Source organism: Sus scrofa, chromosome 7 (assembly GCF_000003025.6).
Source record: "Sus scrofa isolate TJ Tabasco breed Duroc chromosome 7, Sscrofa11.1, whole genome shotgun sequence".
Classification (NCBI taxonomy): domain Eukaryota; kingdom Metazoa; phylum Chordata; class Mammalia; order Artiodactyla; family Suidae; genus Sus; species Sus scrofa.
This window is the reverse complement of record NC_010449.5, coordinates 79,539,459-79,554,603: the sequence shown is the minus strand read 5'-3', so window position 1 is coordinate 79,554,603 and position 15,145 is coordinate 79,539,459.

Below are 15,145 nucleotides of genomic sequence, written 5' to 3'. Positions count from 1 at the left end.
TTAGATGCAAAGTTAGCAGACATAAATGAGGTTTATTGTCAGAACCTCCTTTGTCTACTTCAGAAGAAGGTATTCAGAGGCTTAGGGAGATTGCAGTGCTTTGTTGATTCAGTTTTCCTTCTGGGTAATTTTTGTTCAATTATTATTTGCTTTCCTTCTTATTCAAGGGATATCTTTTGGTTTCATGATCAAAAAAAAAAAAAATCTTAGGTGAAGGAAAAGGAAATTTACAGAAAGAGATACCAACCCCAAGTGACCCATTAACCACTTTCCCCTTAATTACCCTGGGAAAACCAAAATAATTCTAGGAGACAATTCCCATAACATGCTGATTTTTGTATGGCAATGCCAAGTCTCTGAAGTTGCACTTGGTCACTACCCAAGCACAATTAATACTGTTAATTAACTCCTTTACAGTGGCAGCATTTTGTGTAACTCTGCACAGGGGAGAATTATGCAACAGGTGGAAACTTTCTGAGTTGTTCTGACTCCCTGAAGATGCAGTTGCTTTATGCCCTGCAACAGAGGAACACAATTTCCTTTGCCTATTGTGATTCAGTGTAAAAATATGCATGTACTGATTGGTGTAGCCCCTATCAAGGGAAGTTGAATGTAGGACTCCAGAGAAAGGTTGGAGGTTTTGTGCTGTCATGCATTTACCATACTTGGACTTTGATTTTATTATTTTTAAATTGCAAAATAAAACACAATCCAGAAATTTCACAAAAATAAATTTATTGTTTAATTAATTTTTATTAAGTAATTGTTATCCAAATCAAGATGTAGAACTCAGCTATCCCATCCCAGAGATCTTCTCTATGATTTGTCCAAATCACGACCACCTTTCCCCTCAAAAGTAACCATGATTCTGTTAGACTTCCTTATTTTTTTTAACAGTTTATATTTTAAATGTGCATCACACATTCTATAGTTTGTTTTGCCCATTTTTTTTTCAGTCAACATAGCTTTCAATTATCTTCTAATTCAGTTTTCCCTCCAGCATTTTTCTCTTCCTTATAATTTACTGCTTCAAAAAATTGGATCTTTTGACACTATTTCCCACACTCTGAATTTTGTTGATTGCATACTTGCAGTGCAGTTCAACATCTCCCAGATCTTTTAATTTTATCCAAAAGCAGCTGGATCCAGAGGTTTCCCCCAAAATACTTATTTTTTTTTGGTAAAATTATAGGTAATATTATATTCTTGCATGAGGAGGCATAATTATGGTTTACCCCTCTGTTATTAGCAACTGTAATGCCCCAATGTGTTTGTGTATGTGTTTATGTGTGTGTGTGTGTGTAGACACACTATATACATTAAAATATTGAGAGGAGGAGAGAGAAAATTACATTGATGATACTAATTCTTTCTAACCCAGTAGGCTTCTTTTTACCTTCTCCTATTCTGTATCTCTCTCCTTTCATTCTCTCACTGAGAACAAAATAAATAAATTCACTCATTTGCTTATTCCTACAATGCACACAAAATTGTTTCAGAATTACTATATTCATACTACAATAAAAAGTAACTGTTAGAGAAATTTCCTTGTAGTTATTTTTTCAGTGAATAGTATTTAGTAAAATTATTATCTTCAGAAGTTATTTAGGATAAAAGAAGGAACAGTCTAAAAAAATTTTAATAAGACTAGTTCATATTTTTCTCCTTCACTTTGGCTAAGCCAGTTATTTGAAACATATTTGGGTTCATTTTTTCCTCTTTGCATTCAGTTTTATAGTCTTATAACAATTTAGCTTTGTCAGGTTAATTTTAATTTTTGAATATGTAAAAGATTAACAGGAATGAAATGCAAAGTTATGTTTTCTTGGAGAAGTGTCCTGTTCTCTTATATCCCTTCTACCACATTCTCTCCCGACTTTCATAGATAACATCTGTTATTCAATTCTGGAACATGTTTGCTACATTTGTTTTTTTTTTAAAACAAATTAATATATTTTAAAAAATACGTACACTCTTTTTTTTCATACCATCTTCCATCATGTTCCAGCTCAAGAGATTGGGCATAGTTCCCTTAACTGTACAGTAGGTTCCCCATTGCTTATCCATTCCAAATGTAACAATTTGCATCTACTGACTCCAAAATCCTTGTCCATCCCACTCCCTCCCCACTCCCTTTGGCAACCACAAGTCTGTTCTCCATGGCCGTGATCTGTTCTGTGTTTTAGATAAGATGATTTATGACATATTTAGATTCCACATGTAAGTGATGTCATATGGTATTTGTTTTTCTCTTTTTGACTTACTTCACGTAGTATGAGAATCTCTAGTTGCATTCATGTTGCTGCAAATAGCATTATTTTGTTCTTTTTATGGCTGAGTAGTATTCCACTTTATGTATGTACCACATCTTCTTAACTCATTCATCTGTCAATGGACATTTAGGTGTTTCTATTTTTGGCTATTGTGAATAGTGCTTCGATGCACATGGGGATGCATGTATCTTTTTAAATGAACATTTTTGTCTAGATATATGCCCAGGAATGGGATTGTTGAATCATATAGTAGTTCTGTATTTAGTTTTCTGAGGTACCTCCATAGTGCTTTCCGCAGTGATTATATCAATTTACATTCCCATCAACAGTGAAACAGGGTTCACTTTTCTCTACACCCTCTCCAGCATTTGTTATTTGTTGAATTGTTAATGATGGCCATTCTGACTGGTGTGAGATGGTACCTCATTGTAGTTTTGATTTGCATTTCTCTAATAATTAGTGATGTTGAGCATTTTTTTTGCATGTGACTGCTGGCTATCCATATTTCTTCTTTGGAGAAATGTCTATTTAGGTCTTCTGCCCATTTTTCAACCAATTGAATTGCTTGGTTTTTTTGTTGTTGAGTTATGTGAGTTGTTGGTTTATTTTAGAGATTAGTCCCTTGTCTGTTGAATCATTCGGAAAGATTTTCTCCCATTATGTGGGTTGTTTTTTTGTTTTTTAATGGTTTACTTTGCGGTGCAAAAGCTTTAGGTTTAATTAGGTCCTGTCATTTTATTTTTCCTTTTATTGACCTCATTCTAAGAGGTGGATCAAAGAAGATGTTGCTGTGATTTATGTCAAGAAGTGTTCTGCCTGTGTTTTCCTCTAGGAGTTTCATAGTATCTGATCTTGTATTTATGTCTTTAATCCATTTTGAGTTTATTTTTGTGTATGATGTTAGAGAGTGTTCCAACTTCATTCTTTCACATATAGCTGTCCAGTTTTCCCAGCACAACTTTTTTCCACTGTATGATCTTGCCTCTTTTGTCATAGGTTAGTTGACCACAGGTGCTTGGGTTTATTTCTGGGCTTTCTATCCTGTTCCATTGATCTATATTTCTGTTTTTGTGCCAGCACCATATTGTTTTGATAACTGTAGCTTTGTAGTATGACCTGAAGTCAGAGAGTCTGATTCCTCCATTTCCATTTTTCTTTTTCAATATTTCTTTGATTATTTGGGGTCTTTTGTGTTTCCATACAAATTTTAAAATATTTTGTTCTAGCTCTGTGAAGAATGTCCTTGGCAATTTGATAGGGGTTCCTAATAAATTTTCTTATTTTTGTTATTTCTTACTCAAAATTTGAGTACTATACATAGTCCTTAGCAGTTTGTGTTTTTCGCTTAGGAAATTCTTCCTTTTTGGTTCATGGAACTCTTCTCAATTTTTTTTAGTTTTGTAGTATTCCTTTGTGTATATGTTTCAGAGCACACAAACCTGTTATCTCCAATACTTGCAGATTTATGTATTTACACCGTCTTACAATCATGATAATACTGCGTATGTATTTATATAGCTTTGGTGGTAAATCTCCAGGGTAAATCCTAATAGTAGGCATGTTGAGTTAAGGACTAAAACATAACACAGTTTTGTTAGACATTACCAAATTCTCCTCCATAGGGGTGAAACTATTTTGCATTTCCATATGAACCTTAGCATTTCTTGATAAGAGCCTTGGTGGTTTTCCAACCTGACGTGTCAGAAATGGCATCTTACTATGGTTTTAGTTTTCCAGTATCTTAGTTTGGTTGAAGTTAAAAAATTGTTTTATATGTTTAGGGGATGTATTTTCAGGGTTTATATCTTTTCATTTTTCCACTGACATTTTACCTAGTGTAAAATCCATCATTTTAAGATGTGAGCAATTTAGTGGCATTTAGTATGTTTACAGTGTTTTACAACTATTGTCTCTTTAGTTACAAAACATTTTCATTATGCCCTGTAAAAAACACATGCCATTAAGCAGTTACTCTCCATTCCCTTTTTCTTCCTAGATCCTAGAAACGGCCAATTTGGTTTCTGGGTCCTTTATGTTTAATTAGGTCCCATTTATTTTTGCTTTTATTTCTTTTGACTTAGGAAATAGATAAAAAAAATTGCTGATTTGTCAGAGTGTTTGGCCTATGTTCTCATCTAGGAGTTTTATGGTTTCAGGTTTTACATTAGGTCTTTAACCCACTTTGAGGTTATTTTTGTGTATAATGCAAATAAATGGTCAAATCTCATTTTTTTACATGTAGCTGTCCCGTTTTCTGTGCAATATGTATTGAATAGACTGTATATTCCCCATTGTATATTCTTGCCTTATTTGTCATAGATCAATTAAATGTAGGCACATGAGTTTATATCTGAGCTCACCACTTTGTTCCATTGATTTATGTGTCTGGTTTTGTGCCAGTACTGTGATTTTTTTAATTGGAATATAGTTGATTTACAGTGTGTTAATTTCTGCTATACAGCAGAGTGATTCAATTATATAGAAATACTTCTAAAAATATTCTTTCCATTATGGTATATCATAGGACATTGATTATAGATCTCTATCTATTTCAGTAAAACCTTGATGTTTATCCCCTCCACTTACAATTGCTTACATCTGCTAACCCCAACCTCCCACTTAATCCTTTCCCCATACCCCTTCTCTTTGACAGTCACAAGTCTGTTCTCTTTATCCGTGAGTCTGTTTTTGTTTTGTAGGTATGTTCTTTGGTGTCACATTTTAGATCACAAATATAAGTGATAGCATATGATATTTGTCTTTCTCTGACTTCATTTAATATGATAATCTCTAGGTCAATCCATGTCGCTGTAAATGGCATAATTTCATTTTTATGGCTGAGTAATGTTCTATTACATCATTTTATATATGACATATTCTTTATCCATTCATCTCTTGATGGACATTTAGGTTTTCATATCTTGGGTGTTGTGAATGGTGCTGCTATGACTTGATCTTAGCAGAAATGGTTTCAATGTTTATTTATTTTTTGTTGTTGTTTGGTGACTTCTAGACTATTTTTGTACCTTCTTTTTACTTTGTTATGTTTGTTCTCTGCAGTCTCCGTACTTTAAGCATATGTTTAGCTAAGGATGTTTTGGATACCAAGAGCCACGAAAAAAAAAAAAAAATTAAGAAAGACAAAAGAAAATAATAAAAGGAGGAAAAAGGAAAACAAACAAACCCTTCCAGTCTTTGCTGGTTGATCATGTGCCAGGGCACTTCTTCAACATTTAGATTACATAAAACTGCCTTAGCCTTCATTTTCTGTTTGTGTGAGAAAGTAGCCAGAGCTAAGAGTTTAGCCAGGCATTTTCTTGGTTTGTGTTTTGCCCTAACATGTATATGACTTTCTAAATTCCCAAAAAGTGGGTGGTTTTGAATACCTTCATTTAAAAAAAAAAATGTCTCCCAGTTTTTCCTTCCAGGCTTTCAGTGATGTATCGTTGGCCTCATTTGTAACCTTTGTCCCAGATGGCTGTGGGTTTTTCATTTGCCTTGCAATATTTTTGATGAATACGTGCCCTTTTCCACCTGGAGTGTTTTTTGAGAGATGAAACAAAATCAAAAGTCTTACATAATTTCCTCAGGTGGGTCTCAGACAGATTAGAACAAAGAAACACAATTCTTTGAGAATAAGGGCTGCCCTGCTACCTCTGGAGCTGACAGCTGGGATATCAGATAGGAAAAATGCTCTATCATCTTCAAGACTGATGCTGAGCTAGAAAGGGGTGTGATGAAAAGACAAAGAAAAATGCCACCAAGTTATTCCATCATTTTTAGGTTGCTTTTTTCTTCATTTAGTGCCTACTTATTTGCTATAAGCTTCTGACTATTTTCCAGCCTTCTGAAAAAGTTGATTCTGATAGTCTTTCCTTGACTTTTCAGTGTTTCTGTAAAGTAATGGCTACATATTTTGCCATTTGCTCTGTCATTGCTGTTTATTTTTAATCTATTAGATGTCCGATCTCTTTCAATTTTAAGAGTTCTTTGTATATTTAGTAATATCATTTTATTATCTATGATAAATGTCGTATATACTTGCTGCCAATTTTCTTTTCTGTTTTGAATTTATACTTTTAATTTGTGTTACAGTTTGTTATTACTTTATCATTAAAAATATCTCATCTGTGTTTAGTGTTATATTTATAAATGTTTCCCTTATACTGATGCTTTTTAGGAATTCACTCATATTTTGTACTTGTGCTTATATATTTTTATGTTTCACATTTATGCTTAGATAAATTAGCAGTTTATTCTTTTATATGGTATGAGAAAGAAAGTCTAATTCACTAATATTTATGTTTAGAATTTTGACCTTGATATTCACAAGTAATATCTGTCTGTAATATTTATTTCTATACTATTTTTATTTAATTTGGGTACAGTTTTATACAGTTTCATGAAAAAATTGAGAGTAATTTTCATTTTTCAATTCTTTGGAATAAGTTTCTTTCAGTGGACTATCATATGTATAAATGTTTGGTAGAATTCTCTGTGAAACCATTTAAACTTTGTGTGTGTGTGTTATTTCCCTGTATTTCTGTATTATTTTTATGGAAATTATTGTTTTAAGTGTTATATTTTTGTTGCAGTCAGTAGTAGTGAAATGTATTTTCCTGGAATATAATCCATTTCATATAGTTTTTGAATTGATTTATATAAATGTGTACAGCATCTTTAATAACTTTTTTGATTAGCAAACATTTTCTCTTACTATGTAGTTTTGTGCTCTATCTCTTCTTTTCCTTTATTAAATTTTTAATGGATTGTCTAATTTTTAGTTTTCTTTTTTTTAAAAAAAGAATTTTTATTTACTATTTGATGTGCTTTTTTGGGTTCGTTCTTTTGGAAACAATCTAAATGTCCATCAATGGAAGAATGGATTAGAAAATGTGGTATGTGCACACAATGGAACATTATTCAACTACAAACAAGAAAACTTTGTCAGTTTTGATTGTGGGTTTGGCAGTCATACGGTGTGAATCCAAAGCAATCACAGTAACACAGAAGCTAAGATAAACAGCAGGTTTTATTGTTGTTGTTATTGTTCTTTTTTGTTTGTGTGTTTCTTTGTTTTTAGAAGGAGAAGAAAACTTTTCTGGAGCATTTATGAAAGACAAAAATCATTGATGTTCTCTCCTCTCCACCATGACTTCCCAGGGGCTGTTTTGTTATTTTTTTCTGTTGCTGTTGATATGTCTCATTTACTGACTGAAACTGTATGCATTAAAAATAAGAGTCTTCTCCTATTTTCATCAAGACCTTTTGTTCAGGAGGATAGTATGCAAGAATGACAAAATATGTTTACAGAAAAAAAATTTTATGTAACTTAACCAGAAATTTCCTCATGTTTAAGAATTGATTAGCATAAAACTTGGAGTTTTTAAAAGATTTCAAAATGAATTCACTTAATTCATTAAGTTTTGCTGTTTCTTAGCCATTCTAATCATCCATCTTTTAGCACTTCCTAATGGACATTCTCTTTAGAGAGATGATATGTTGTCCACAACTTTTGTACTTTTACTTGCAGTCTTTTAAGTTTCCCTTTTTCCTCTCTATATCCATAACTCGTAGTGATGATGGATGCATCAATAGTATCTCAGAATTTGTTGTTTCTCTACTCATAGGTGATTTGAAATTTGTGGTATTCTATGTCTCTTGGTAATGATAAGGCTGGTACATGTGACTTTGTAATTATTTTTCATTTCATAGCTTTTGTGGATGGTATTCATAGGCATTTGAATTCATGTGGCTGCTATTACATAAAGATTGGCTAGAATCTTAAAGTTGTGAAGACTTGCTTATGGCATTTACATTTTTAATTTGTCTTTAATTTTAGGATATGGTGTGTGGTCAAATCCAATTAATTTTTTAATATGGAAAACTTTTCTATCTTTTTTATTATCATTTGATTTTATCTCTACACAATGTATTGAACATTGTCATAGTTTCACATGAGTTAGTTTCTGAGGTCTCCATTCAATTTCAATAAATTAAAATTTCAATTTTCAAATTGTCTATCTTTGTACCACACTGTCCTAAGAAGTTCTATTCTGTGTAAATTTTTGTGTGGACATGTTTCCTTTTCTCTTGACAATATACCTAAGAATGGGATTCTTGGGCCTACGGTAACTCTGTGTTTAACATTTTGAGAAAGCTGACAGATTGTTTTCTAATGGAGGTATACCACTTTACATTCTCTCCAATGTATAAGGGTTAAATTGTCTCCTCACCCTTGCCAATACTAGTTGTAATATGTATTTTTGATTATAGCATTTCCTAGTGTGTATGTGAATTGGTGTCTCATTTGGGTTTTGATTGCATTTCCCTACTGGCTAATGATGTTGGGCATGTTTTAATTTGTTTATTCATCACTTAAATATCTTTTTTGAAGAATCACATTTTTTCCCCCACTGTACAGCATGGGGATCAAGTTATCGTTACATATATAAATTTTTTTCCCCACCCTTTGTTCTGTTGCAACATGAGTATCTAGACAAAGTGCTCAATGCTATTCAGCAGGATCTCCTTGTAAATTTATTCTAAGTTGTATCTGATAACCCCAAGCTCCTGATCCCTCCCACTCCCTTCCTCTCCCGTCTGGCAGCCACAAGTCTATTTTCCAAGTCCATGATTTTCTTTTCTGTAGAAAGGTTCTTTTGTGCCCTATATTAGATTCCAATTATAAGTGACATCATATGGTATTTGTCTTTGTCTTTCTGACTCATTTCACTCAGTATGAGAGTCTCTAGTTCCATCCATGTTGCTGCAAATGGCATTATGTCATTCTTTTTTATGGCTGAGTAGTATTCCATTGTGTCCATATACCACTTCTTCCAAATCCAATCATCTGTCAATGGACATTTGGGTTGTGTCCATGTCCTGGTTATTGTGAATAGGGCTGCAATGAACATGCGGGTGCATGTGTCTCTTTTAAGTAGAGTTTTGTCCGGATATATGCCCAAGAGTGGGATTGCGGGGTCATATTGAAGTTCTATGTATAGGTTTCTAAGGTATCTCCAAACTGTTCTCCATAGTGGCTGTACCAGCTTACATTCCCACCAACAATGCAGGAGGGTTCCCTTTTCTCCACACCCCCTCTAGCACTTGCTATTTGTGGACTTATGAATGATGGCCATTCTGACTGGTGTGAGGTGGTATCTCATGGTAGTTTTGATTTGCATTTCTCTTATAATCAATGATGTTGAGCATTTTTTCATGTGTTTGTTGGCCATCTGTATATCTTCTTTGGAGAAATGTCTATTCAGGTCTTTTGCCCATTTGTCCATTGCTTGATTGGCTTTTTTGCCACTGAGATGTATAAGTTGCTTATATACTCTAGAGATTAAGCCCTTGTCCATTGCATCATTTGAAACTGTTTTCTCCCATTGTGTAAGTTGTCTTTTTGTTTCCGTTTTGGTTTCCTTTGCTGTGCAAAAGCTTTTCAGTTTGATGAGGTCCCATTGGTTTATTTTTGCTCTTATTTCTAATGCTTTGGGAGACTGACCTGAGAAAATATTCATGATGTTGATGTCAGAGAGTGTTTTACCTATGTTCTCTTCTAGGAGTTTGATGGTGTCCTGTCATATATTTAAGTCTTTCAGCCATTTTGAGTTTATTTTTGTACATGGTGTGAGGGCATATTCTAATGTCATTGCTTTGCATGCAGCTGTCCAGGTTTCCAAGCAATGCTTGCTGAATAGACTTTCTTTTTCCCATTTTATGTTCTTGCCTCCCTTGTCAAAGATTAATTGACCATAGGTGTCAGGGTTTATTTCCGGGTTCTTTATTCTGTTCCATTGGTCTGTCTGTCTGTTTTGAAGCCATTCATGATAAACCCACAGCAAATATAATACTCAATGGGGAAAAACTGAAAGCCTTCTCACTCAAATATGGAACAAGACAGGGATGCCCACTCTCACCACTGCTCTTCAATATCGTTTTGGAAGTCCTAGCCACAGCAGTTAGGCAAATAAAAGATATAAAAGGCATCCATATAGCAAGAGAAGAGAGAAAACTCTCACTGTATGCAGAGGACATGATACTCTACATAGAAAACCCTAAGGACTCCACCCAAAAACTGCTTGAACTGATTCATAAATTCAGCAAAGTAGCAGGATATAAGATTAACATTCAGAAGTCAGTTGCATTTCTGTATACCAGCAAAGACACATTAGAAAAGGAATACAAACATACAATACCTTTTAAAATTGCACCTCACTAAATCAAATACCTAGGAATACACCTGACCAAGGAGGTAAAGGACTTATATGCCAAGAACTATAAAACTATAATCAAAGAAATCAAAGAAGATGTAGCGAAATGGAAAGATATTCCATGTTCATGGATTGGAAAAATGAATATTGTAAAAATGGCCATACTCCCCAAAGCAATCTACAGATTCAATGCAATCCCTGTCAAATTACCCATGACAGTTTTCACAGAACTATAACAAACAATCCAAACATTTATATGGAACAACAAAAGACCCAGAATTGCCAAAGCAATCCTGAGAAACAAAGCAGGAGGCATAACTCTCCCAGACTTCAAGAAATATTACAAAGCCACAGTCATCAAAACAGTGGAGAATCAGTTTTTAATGACTTTTGTCCATTTTAACAGTTATTGTTTTTAATTATTGATTTATAAGAGTTCTTTACATATTTTGATATGAGGCTCTTATCAGTAGAAAATTAAGATACGTTTTTTCATCATGTATGTTGTCATCTTCTTTTCTTGACATTGTCTTTTGAAGCAAACAAGTATTTCCTTGTGATGAAATCCAATTTCTTTTTCTCACTCTGTCTTTCTTTGTTTCTTTTTTTGTAGCTCATGCTTTTGGTATTACATCTAGGAAAGCCTTTCATAATTCTAGTTCATAAAGATTTATTCCTAGTTTTTTCTCAGTGTTTTATGGTTTTAGTTCTTATACTTATGTCTCTTCTGGGAATTACTTTTATGTATTATGTAGTGAAGAGGGTCCAACTTCATTATTTTGCGGAAACTTAAGAACATTTCTATATTAGGTTATTAAGTGGCTTATGGTCAAATTTATGCTTAACAAATATATAAGATCCCCAAATCAACATCTTAGGGGATTTTAATTGTGAGTAATGGAAGAGTAACTTGTATTAAATTAAAATTTCCACAAATATAAACTCTTGGACAAAATATAAAAATCAACTATTTTAAGACACTGGAAAGTAACTCAAATCAGGTAGATACTGGGTAAAGTTAGACCTTGTAAGAAGAGTTTACATAGCTTTTTGCCTGAGCGAAATCCCTCATTTATACAGAATATGGTAAACTAAAAGTCAAGGAGGAAATTGAATTCTCAAAGACTTGAAGAATCAGATGACAGAGTTTGGGGACTGCAAGAGTGGCTGAAAAATGGGGAGTTTTCACTCAATAAATGAGGTAGCCTCAGTAACAGTAGTCCCAAATTTTGTTTATAATCTTCTCCCAAATCGTGGCCCTTCCATAAACTGCACATAAATGGGGTAGATTGTGAAATTACTAGTGAAAAGTAGAAGCTGATAGGCTAACTTGTTGAGCAGTTTGAGTAATACAGACTGAATTTGGAAGATAAGTCCAGCCGCTTTAACAACATGCTAGAGCAAAAATCAGTACTCTTCAGAGGAAAATAATGGAATCTAGACTCTGAACAATGCATTATTCATGATGTTTAGTTTATATAAAAATTAGACAGGAGTCAGGACCAACATGGTGGAGGAGTGGGACATGGAGCTTATCTTCTGCCACAATCACATAAAACACCACCACCACCACCAACAACAAAACTTCTAGTGAATGGTGCTAGAAGACCTCAGACTTCCAAAAAGGGCCAGAAAATCTCCACATTACTGGGTAGAACAAAAGGAGAAAAAAAGATGTTTATATCTATGTCTATATCTATATCTCTGTATATATAGAGAGTGCATGTGTGCGAAGAGAAAAAATGAATCAGAACAGGACCAGCACTCCTGAAAGGGAGATGTGAAAGAGGAAAGGAATCTGTGCACTGGGAGGCCACCTGACAGGGGAGAAGCTGGAACAGAGGGAGAGTCTCCAAGTATGAGTAAAAAGCACAGTAGCAGAAGAGGGCAAAGCAGAGAGAGAGCCACACAAATGATGGGTTCCACTACCTAGTTCACCCCAGCCTGACAGTTGGGTGGGGGCTGGTCCCTGAGACTCAGGCTTCGTAGGTCACGCCCAGGGAGAGGACTGGGGTTGGCTGTGTGGAAACAACCTTGGCGGGGGGAGGTGGTTGGTGAGCCATGCAACACAGTCAACAGATAGCAAGATAGCATATATAGCAGACCCTAAGGACTCCACACAAAAACTATTCCATCTGATCATTGAATTCAGCAAAGTAGCAGGGTGCAAGATTGGCATTCAGAAGTGGGTTACATTTCTGTATAGTAGCAATGAAATATTAGAAAAGGAATATAAAAATTGCCTTTTAAAATCACATCTCCAAAAATAAAATACCTAGGGATAAACCAGACCAAGAAGGTAAAAGACATATGCTGAGAACTATAACACATTAATCAAGGAAATTAAAGAGGATTCAAAGAAATGGAAAGATATCCTATGTTCCTGGATTGGAAGAATTAACATCGTTAAGATGGCCATACTACCCAAAGAAATCTATACATTTAATGTAATCCCTATGCAATTACCCAGGATGTTTTTCACAGAACTAGAACAAATAATCCCCAAATTTATATGGAACCATAAAAGGCCCAGAATTGTCAAAGCAATCCTGAGGTGGTGGGGGGAACAAAGCAGGAGACATAACTCTCTCAGACTTCAGACAATACTAGGAAACTACAGTAGTCAATATAGTGTGGCATTGGTACAAAAACAGACATGATGACAATGGAACAGAATAGAAAACCCAGAAATAAATCCAGTACCTATGGTCCATTAATCTTTGACAAAGGAGGCTATGAAGTGAGAAAGAGAATCCCTTCAGCAATCAGTGTTGGGAATACTGGACGGCTGCATAAAAATCTGTGAAACTAGAACACACCTTCACACCATGCACAAACTCACCTCAAAATGGCTTAAAGACTTAAACATAAGACATAATGTGGTAAAACTCCTAGAAGAAAATATAGGCGAAACATTTTATGACATTAACAATACAAATGTTTTCTTAGGTTAGTATCCCAGGGCACTAGAAATAAAAACAAAAATAAACCAATGGTACCTAATCAAACTTACAAGCTTCTGCATAGCAAAGAAAAACATTAACAAAAACCCCAAAATACAGCCTAGGGAATGGGAGAAAATAGTTTCAATTGATGCAACTGACAAAGGATTAATCTCCAAAATATGCAAACAACTCATACTACTCAATGATAAAAAAACAAACAAACAATCCACTTGAAAAATGGGCTTAAATAGATATTTATCCAAAGAAGACATATGGATTGGGCAGTAGGCACAGGAAAGGATGCTCAGCATTACTATTTATTAGAGAAATGCAAATCAAAACTACAATGAGGTACCAACTAACACCAGTCAATGGCCATCATTAACAAGTCTACAAATAACAAATTCTGGAGAGAGTGAGGAGAAAAGGGAATCTTCTTGCAGTCTTGGTGGGAATGGAAATTGGTACATCCACTGTGGATAACAGTATGAAGATTCCTTAGAAAACTAAATATAGAAATACTATATCCAGCAATCCCTGTCCTAGGTATATATTGGGACAAAACTTTTATTCAAATAGATACATACACACCTATGTTCATTGGTGCACTATTCACAATAGCCAAGTCATGGAAAGAACCTAAATATCCATCAAGAGATGAATAGATTAAGAAAGTGCTCTACATATTTAACAATGGAATACTACTCAGCCATAAAAAAGAACAAAATAATGCCATTTGCAGCAACATGAATTCAACTAGAGAGTCTCATACTATGTAAAGTAAGTCAGAAAAAGAAAGACAAATACCATATGATACCACTTATATATGGAATCTAATATAGGGCACAGATGAACTTTCCACAGAAAAGAAAATCATGGACTTGGAGAATAGACTTATGGTTGCCAAGGGGGAGGGGAAGGAGAGGGAGGGAGCTGGATGGATTGGGAACTTGGAGTTAATAGATGCAGACTATTGCCTTTGGAACAGATAAGCAATGAGATCCTGCTGTACAGCACTGGGAATTCTGCCTAGTCACTTATGATGGAGCGTGATAATGGGAGAAAAAAGAAACTATACATGTATGTGTGATTGGGTCACCATGCTGTACAGCAGAAAATTGACAAAACACTATAAACAAGCTATAAAGAAAAAAATAAAAATCATTATAAAAATATAGAGCAATAGAAATTATCTTATCTGAATAAGTAAAGAAGAAAATTTAAAAAATATGAAGTAAGCCTAAGCGAAGTTTGGGACAATATAAGCAGTATAACATATGTGTAATTAGAATCTCTGAAGGAAAAGAGAAGGAATGGAGCAAGAAATTATTTCCTAAGTTAATGCATTCAAATCTCCCAATTTGATATCAATAATATGACCTAACATATGTAAACAACTCAGTGAAATCCAAGTGTGGAGATATATGTGTATATATATATGTGTTTATATATATACCACACCTAAGCATATAATATTCAAATTATTGATGACCAAAAGTAAAAGAATATTTCTGAAAAGAAACAGGAGAAAAATAACTTTTTAATTGTGTGATATGAAACATAAGAATGGTGGTTCATGTCTTGTTAGAAATAATAGAGGCCACAAGGTAACTTCATAATGGTGAAAAGATAAAAAATAGCTGTCCTTGTAATTTTATGTCTGCCAATAATATCTTTTATAAATAAAGGTGAAGTTAAAGTCATTCTC